The sequence below is a fragment of the Magnolia sinica genome, chromosome 12, assembly GCF_029962835.1.
Source record: "Magnolia sinica isolate HGM2019 chromosome 12, MsV1, whole genome shotgun sequence".
Lineage (NCBI taxonomy): Eukaryota > Viridiplantae > Streptophyta > Magnoliopsida > Magnoliales > Magnoliaceae > Magnolia > Magnolia sinica.
In genome coordinates, this window is record NC_080584.1 from 1,324,997 (window position 1) to 1,333,308 (window position 8,312).

Below are 8,312 nucleotides of genomic sequence, written 5' to 3' on the forward strand. Positions count from 1 at the left end.
GACGTTACAAATAGCCTACAAACATGACACGTGTCCAGGTCACGAGCGTACTTCATTTCCACCAAACGAATCACATGCAGGCAAGGTCCCACAACTTTTGGTACCTATGCAATCTTTTTCTCCAACATTCTACTTATGTAGGAGATCAGTACCATGAAAAATGGTGGGCCCCACCATTAAGATTATCCTTCTCCAAAATCAGACTGATCAGATCATTAGATAAGCCACGTCTGTCTTTTGCCTCGATCCAGGCCATTGGTGTCCATTGATTCCAACGGCGTTGCCATCTGATGAATCGAGCGGCCTGATTTTTGTCTCAAATCATCTTCATGGTGGGCCCTACCATTTTCATGGCACTGATTTCTATACAAGCCCCATGTAAGCAGGAAAGATGGTATCGTACCACAGGTTGTAACCGATACCTGATTATTAAATTTTAGACGGATTGGCTGGTGTGCGAAGACTATCGCTGACGGAAACGGATTCGCTACTCCCCCTGACACCATCCAATGGCTGGTGGTCGGTGCTATGTGGGCCCCATCACTACGTATTTGTTTCATCCATGCCGTCCATATATTTTTAAAGATTATTTTACCATATGAATCCAAAAATGAGATATATCAAAATCTCAAGTGGACCACATTACAGAAACGGTGTTAAATGAGGGTTGACCATTAAAAACATTTTGGGAGATATAAAAGCTTTGGATCAAGCTGATATTTGTTTTTTCTCTTCATCTGGGCCTCTATGAGCTAATGAACAGATTGGATGTCAAATAAACAGTATAGAGGGCCTTAGGAGGATTTTAATGGTGGATATCCAATCACTACTTTTTTCATATGGTGTGGTCCACCTGCGATTTATATTTATCTCATTTTTGGGATTAATTTATAACATAATCTGTAAAAATGTATGAACAGAATGGATGAAACACATACATCATTGTGGGGCCCACAGAGCACCGACCATCAGCCACGGAGCTGGTGGCAGGGGGAGTAGCCAATCCGTTTCCGAGGATTAGATACTGACAAGTTGAGTAGCGAGTCGGCTACGGAAGTGACGTCGCCAAGTTATGTGGGCCCCACTATGATGTATGTGTTGTATCCACACCGTCCATCCATTTTTAGATATCATTTTAGGGTGTGAACCAAAGAATTAGGCAAATAAAAATCTGCAGTGGACCCCACCAAAGAAAACAGTGGGGAGAGTGATTCCCACCGTTGAAGCTATCCTAAAGCCCATCATAATGTTTTTTGAAATCCAACCTGTTCAAAAGTTAAAAAAGACATGAAATAAGGGACAACACAAATATCAGCTTGATCTAAAACTTTGTGGCCTTTAGAAGTTTTTAATGGTGGGCGTCCTTGTCCCACTGTTTTCTGTGGTGGGGTCCACTGGAGACTTGGATTTAACTCGTTCTTTGTATATTGCCCTAAAATGATCTCTCCAAATGGATGAAAGGTGTGGATACAAAACATACATCATGGTGGGGCCCACGAGCGTCAGCGCCCTTCGCACACCAGCCAATCCGCTTCCAAAAGGAAGGCAGGGGTATTTTGGTCCTCAAACGGTCGTCCGTCCGTCCACGTCTAAGTTGGTAAGGTAAGTTTTGGACATTTCAGAAAAAGAAGCAGGGTCAAAAGTTGCGTCTACAGTGGTCAATTTCTCTAAATTTTATTTTAATTGAGAAATGATCGTATGCTCTCCAAGCCATACAAGTCATGGTGCGCCTAGATGAAATGGGAAACTGGAACAGTCCAATCTATACATCCGGACCGTCCATTAGGTTATAGACGTATGCAATGGATTACCATGTAAAAATCACACTGATCAGACGATTCTAATAACCCAATATTTGAAAGATGGAAGGTCGATATTTATATTTAAAACAGGTCAAATCAACGGATTGAGCCGTATGACCATCAAACAAGAGAGGACCACCTTACGGATGGATCAAATAATCTAATCGGTGTATTTTCTTTTTCAAGATTGTAAGTTGGACCTGATGAACGGTCTGATTGATCGAACGGACTATAACATACAGTGCTCTACAGCCGTTTGTAGAAAAAGTGTTTTCTACGGCTCCTATTCACCAGCTTGGAAATGTCATTCAACCCTCTCAAAGGGGCCCACCTTTTCGTGTATATGCCATTCAATACGCAAATCAAGTGTCTCATTATGATGATCGATGCCTCATAAATCAGATCTCTAAAAATAATTATTAGGTGGGCCACAACATACATGTGGCCTCATGTGATGGTTGGATTTCTTGCCGAGATTCATAAGACCTTATCTTATACTAAAACCTGAACTATCAGAGAATGATGTATTAATATTTAAAAAAAAACTTCAATAATTTTTGTATATTTTATATTTATGATTGATAATAATTTTCTCAATTATAATATTAATGAGAGAGAGGGAAAAAAAAAGAAAAAGAAAAAGCAAATCAAAATTTTTATTCTATCATATATAATTTACAAATACTTTAAATACTTAAATTTCAAATATATATGTTTGAATCTGAGTATGTATGTGTAAAATCCAACCATCTGATTTTTTTTTTCCCCTTGGAATTTGGATTACATGCTTTTTTTTAAAGCATCCATTCTATAGCCATTAATTGGACGGTTAGATTCTCTCGATCAGTGCGGTTTTAGATATATGCTCTATCCCATGATGGGACCCACAATTTGGATGGTCCCGATGGTTGTTCGTCAGTGACACGCGTGAGGAGGATGAGTCACACCAACTTTTAAATGGTGCAAAAACAAACATAGGAGAGAGAGAGCTTCAAACATGAACGTGCATAGTTGCATGGCAATCCAGACCGTCCATATTGCTGACCCAACTATGGATAGAGCACGATCTAAAATTGCAATGAGAAGCTATTACGAACCATTTGATTTTTTCCTTTGAATATGGACTACTCATTGCTCTACTTATAACCATCCATTTAATAGCCATTAATTGGATGGTTAGGATTTCTAGATCAGTGGGGTTTTAGTTATCTGGTCCATCCATTATGGGAGCCATAATTTAGATGGATTGGATAGCTGTACATCAGTACCACGTGTGTGGGTGAGAAAGAGAGAGCAATATAACCATCAATTTCATAGATATTAATTGGATGGTTAGGATTTCTAGATCAATGGGGTTTTAGATATATGCTTCATCCATGATGGGACCCACGATTTGGATGGTCTGGATAACCATACTTCAGTGCCACATGTGTGTGTGGAGAGAGAGAGAGAGAGAGAGAGAGAGAGAGAGAGAGATTGCATGCAACCCCAAAGGAGACAACGCATGCTGTTTGATCATAGAAAGCCAGCTTTATGCCTCAGCCCTACCCACTTGGTTTCTAACTTTCCATCTCCACCTTTCATTTCTTCTTTTTAAAATTTTATTTTATTATTATTTTTTTAAGATATGAAAAGGCTCTTTTTTAAAGGCATGCCATGAACTTTAATTATATGCCCCTCAAGACACTAATTACATAAGTTGGTATTTGATACTCTGGCATATGTAATGGATGATACACAGCCCTGCATTTGTGCACAAGGTGCATGTCTAATTTAAATTAAACCGTCCAAATCATGGACCCCAATGTGGATTGCTTATAAAATGAACATAATATTAATTAGGTTACTGTAATCTCTGATTTATTTGCAACATCCCTAAGCTGTTGAATGAAATGTGGGACGCCCAATCAGCGATCTGGATGGTCCATCTAATAGTCTCATTGGGACCAAGCCATGGTGCAAGAATCATGCGGATCGGATGATCCTACCCTTTAAAAGTGGCCAATTTGTTATCACTGATCTTGTTTTTTTCACTTAATCTTGACCGTTCATTTTCCATGATATTAATAGGATAATTAAGATAATCAGATTAGTGTACTCTTTGCACCAAGGATTACAAACGAATGGACGGTTCACATTGATGATTGATGGTCCCATGTGCCATTTAAGAGCTTTGGGGAGAGATTAGCATTCCCATTAAAATATGATCATTGAATTTGAACCGTTGATTATTTCTAATGTGGACCCTCCAACACACATCAACAAATCAAAAAGTTCAGGACTTGTTTGGGTATGGTTGTTGTTTTATAAACCATCTGAATTTGGGCCCACCATCTGGACAGTTTGGTTTGAGATAGACATATGCCATGTGAACACTTTCTGAGTGCCTGCATATCATCCGGCACACTGGGTCATAGTATAAATATTTTCTAATAACGTTGGAAGTGAATTGGAATTTGATGGGAGAGGTGGGTCAGGTGGTCTAGACTCGGCTGAGGAATGACTCATTGAGTCAAGCCCGGGTTCACTCGTGACTCAGTGTTAGACCAGGTTTTGTTAAGAATTATACTTTTTAAAGGGATTTTACTGAAAAATCCCTCCCAATTTGGATTTTACCAAATAGTGCTTCGAGGAAATTATATTCTTAAGCATTAATTATATTACTGTCCTCCCTTTTTTTTCTTTACAATATAGGGAAGAATTGAGAATTGTGGGGCCCACGTAATATGTGTCTCACATCCAACCCGTCTAACATATTAAGCAAAAATATGGCTGGATTCAATCATAAGGTAGGACAATACATAAAATACATTGTACGTACTCCATTTCAAATATTTCAATTCAAGTGTGGCCCATCTAATGATTTGATCGACCGAATGTTTTTTTTTCCGTATGTGATCACCATACGCATACATTGGATGGGTTGGATATCATACGCATACTACATGGGCTTCACAAGTCTTAACTTTCACTACTTTTTAAAGAAAAGAATTAAGCGTGTTTTTCTAATTTCATTCCTCAAAAGGTATCTCCTTGTAATTTCGAATCGCATCCTAAAATTCTTTAAAAATATTAGTAATGTACAGAAGAAGGATAATATTTACCACAAAATTCCTCACAAATTAGAATTTTACAAAATGATGAGCGAAATTGTAATGCCCTGAATCTTGGGAACTGAGTAATACTTGACTTCCAAATTCCTGGGTGTCACTTATGCCTCACGGGGTTTCAAAGTAAGTACAGTTTAGTTGATTTATAAGCAATAGAAAAATTCAATGGATAATGCCGCGTAGATCAAGACTAAATTACTAAATTCAAGTGCAACTAATATAAAACATATTTAGCAAAATGAGACAATGTGCGTAAATGTACGGGACCGTGTCCCAATCAAAATATATAGTTCAAAAGATGTACAAAAATCCCTGCCCTAAGGCCCCATCACTAATCCTAAGGTGGCCTACGGAGATTCACCGAAAATCTGAAAATAGGAGAGCTCCTCCTCCTCGTCCATGCTTGCCCCATCCAGCGTATTAAGGTATGTAACACCTACATTTAAGATAGGTTCTAGTTGGTGTTTTAAAACACCGTCCCAAAGCGGGAGTGAATGATCAACTCAGTGGGTTTCATTAGTAATAAGTTACACAAGTTATCAATTCCATAGGTGCAATTAACGAAAAACATCAAACACAAAGTTCCTAGTTACTCTTTTTAATGCATATGCATGTTATTGTGATATGATACATGCCCTCGCCATCCAACACTCCCTTGAGCAACACCATCTTATGTTCGCATATGTCCAACACTCCCTCAATGCGACCTCAACTGTCGAGTCTCCAACCTAACTAATGCGATGCAATGGTGAATATGTTAGCCAAGTGTTTAGTTACATTCATTCATCTAGCAGTTTTCGAGAAACTAGAATTATAATACCTCGAAAATCGGCACCCGAGTATAAAGACCCTAATCCCGAGTTCCTTGGTGTTAACCTAATGAAAATGCATATGTGACCTCATTCAGATTCATATTGAGTCCGCACATGAATAATCAGAGTTACACAATTCAACTTAGCAGAACCAAAGTGAGGCAGAGATAACGAAAATTAATAAATATAGGACAAACAGTCAAGGTACAATTGAAAAGTGGTGTTCACCCTAATGAGGATTATACAAGCCACAATATACATACCCAAGATGGTTAAAGTGTAAAGTTTTCAGTTTATTCCAAATCTTCCAGAACATAATGGTGGTAGCGCAAGCGGATCTAAGCCTACTCGTCGGAGGCCTCGTTAGAACCTGTATCAATAATATGCCTGGTTGGTGTTTTAAAACATCATCCCAGGTGGGAGTGAGTAGCTAACTCAGTGGTTCCATTAGTTCTAAGTTACACATGCTATCGACACAATCAGTACAGTTAATGATAAACAAGAAATCAAACATTTCCTAAATACTCTTGTTAAATGTGCATATGAAGATATGACATGATGCATGCTCTTTCCAAACAACACTCCCTCACACGCGACTCAGACCACCTGGTTCGCAAATGACAACACTTCCTCAACATGTGACAACCACGCCTGTTTCACCACATTCTAATCTAATGCGATGCGATGAATGATCATGTTAGCCGAATAATTATTTAGTTCAATTCATCCAGCATATTGGTGAAACTAGGATACCGACGTTATATCACAAGTCTTTATCTGAATCATGTGTCTCGTTGCCACACGTACCGACTCCTTACCAGTATCCCTTGATCCAAATTTAACTGTCACTCGTTTATCTCACAATTCAACAATTCCAAAGGTACGGTATGATACCTAAATGTATGAGGATCAACCCGGTATGGGTCGTCACCCAAACCGAGTAGGATTACTCAGTTCCAAGGTTGTAACAGCCCACAGCACGCTGCCCTGACCGACTAGAGTGCTATTTTCGAAGGGGGTCTGGATTAGACGGCTCACCCCAACCCACGCTCGTACCACGATGAATAGTGGTTGGGGGTGTTACAGAGGTGCAGGTTTATATTATAAAACCAAATTACCACAAGGAAAAGGCTTGCCACCTAATTCTATTTACACCTATGTCGTTCAAACGGTACTCTAGTACGCAACCATCGGCCGGATAATTTGACGGGGGCCGTTCGAACAATAGTCTATCACCTCCATCAGTACTCACTAGTCACTATGGGGAGGTTCGTCACCCCAGCATATGCCAACAGCTCGAACACGATGTCCCATACCATCATGCCTGGTTCATGAGTCTTAGTGGGAATGTATCGCACTAATGGTTATGAATGGACACATCCATTAAGAACGGGGTATCCTAGATTTCATTTAGTCGTGTCATACATTGTGAATATACATGATTAGTCGGCTAGTGGACTAATTTGATTGACCTGGGAGAACCACGATACAACCGGCATTGGGTGCAAGCAGCTTGTGTAGTCCAGCTACTGTCGGTCATCCGTGTTTAACTCGAGTCGATCGAACAAGCCTAGGGTGGCCGCCTTAACTTGGGCTACTCCTTGATTTGGGTGATTTACCGACTGACTCAACATCCTAGCAATCTTAAGTGTTTCTATGGACTAAACTTTATATCAATAATTATAGCGTAAATTTCGCTACACAACCACTTAGGCATTTCATCGAACACATGAGCATCCATAAGGTATTACATTCACTAAAGCATTAAATCAAACATGTGGGCATGCATAAAGTAATACAATCACTTAGGCAATAAATCATGCATGTGAACATTAACAAATTAATACATTTTATCACTTGGACATTTCATCGAACATGTGAGCATCCATATCCAACCAATAATATATAATACAATCAAACATGAAATATGAACATATTAGTTATTACAATCCATTCAATACAAGACATCATTAACTGAGACCCTCAATGGTCGATAAATGGAAACCTAGAAATAATGGTCCGTACCTTAAGAACGAATATCCAATTTTGAGCTCCTAGGGTTAGGAATTTTGGAAAAATCACAAATTCCTATATAAATATCAAGAACTATATGAGATTCATGCAATTCATTTCAGAAAAACTTAGGTTAGGAAGTAGGATTTATTTCTTACCTCCCAATCGCAAGCAGGATGGATTTAGTAGAGAAAAATGATTGAGGCTAGGGCCTTGGTTAGAAGAGAGCGATGAAATGAAGCACCAAAACCTCCAACTCCTACTCTTACTCTTCTTCTTCTTCTTCTTTCTCTTTCTCTTTCTCTCCCTCTTTTAGAAAATACAAATTCGTATGGAGAGATGGGGTGCCCAAATGAAGCCCTTATATAGTGTCAGATTATATGTAAATGCCCCAAGGGTTGAGTTTTTACTATACTAGTCATATAGGAGGATTTTTCTAACCTCTAGTGCCCACTATGTGGTGTACATATTGAAATACATCGTAGGATAGTTAACCATAATGATGATCTACATATAGATATGATTGACCCGCCATTTGGATGTGTTGATCGACAGATATGATTAGAAGTCTATTC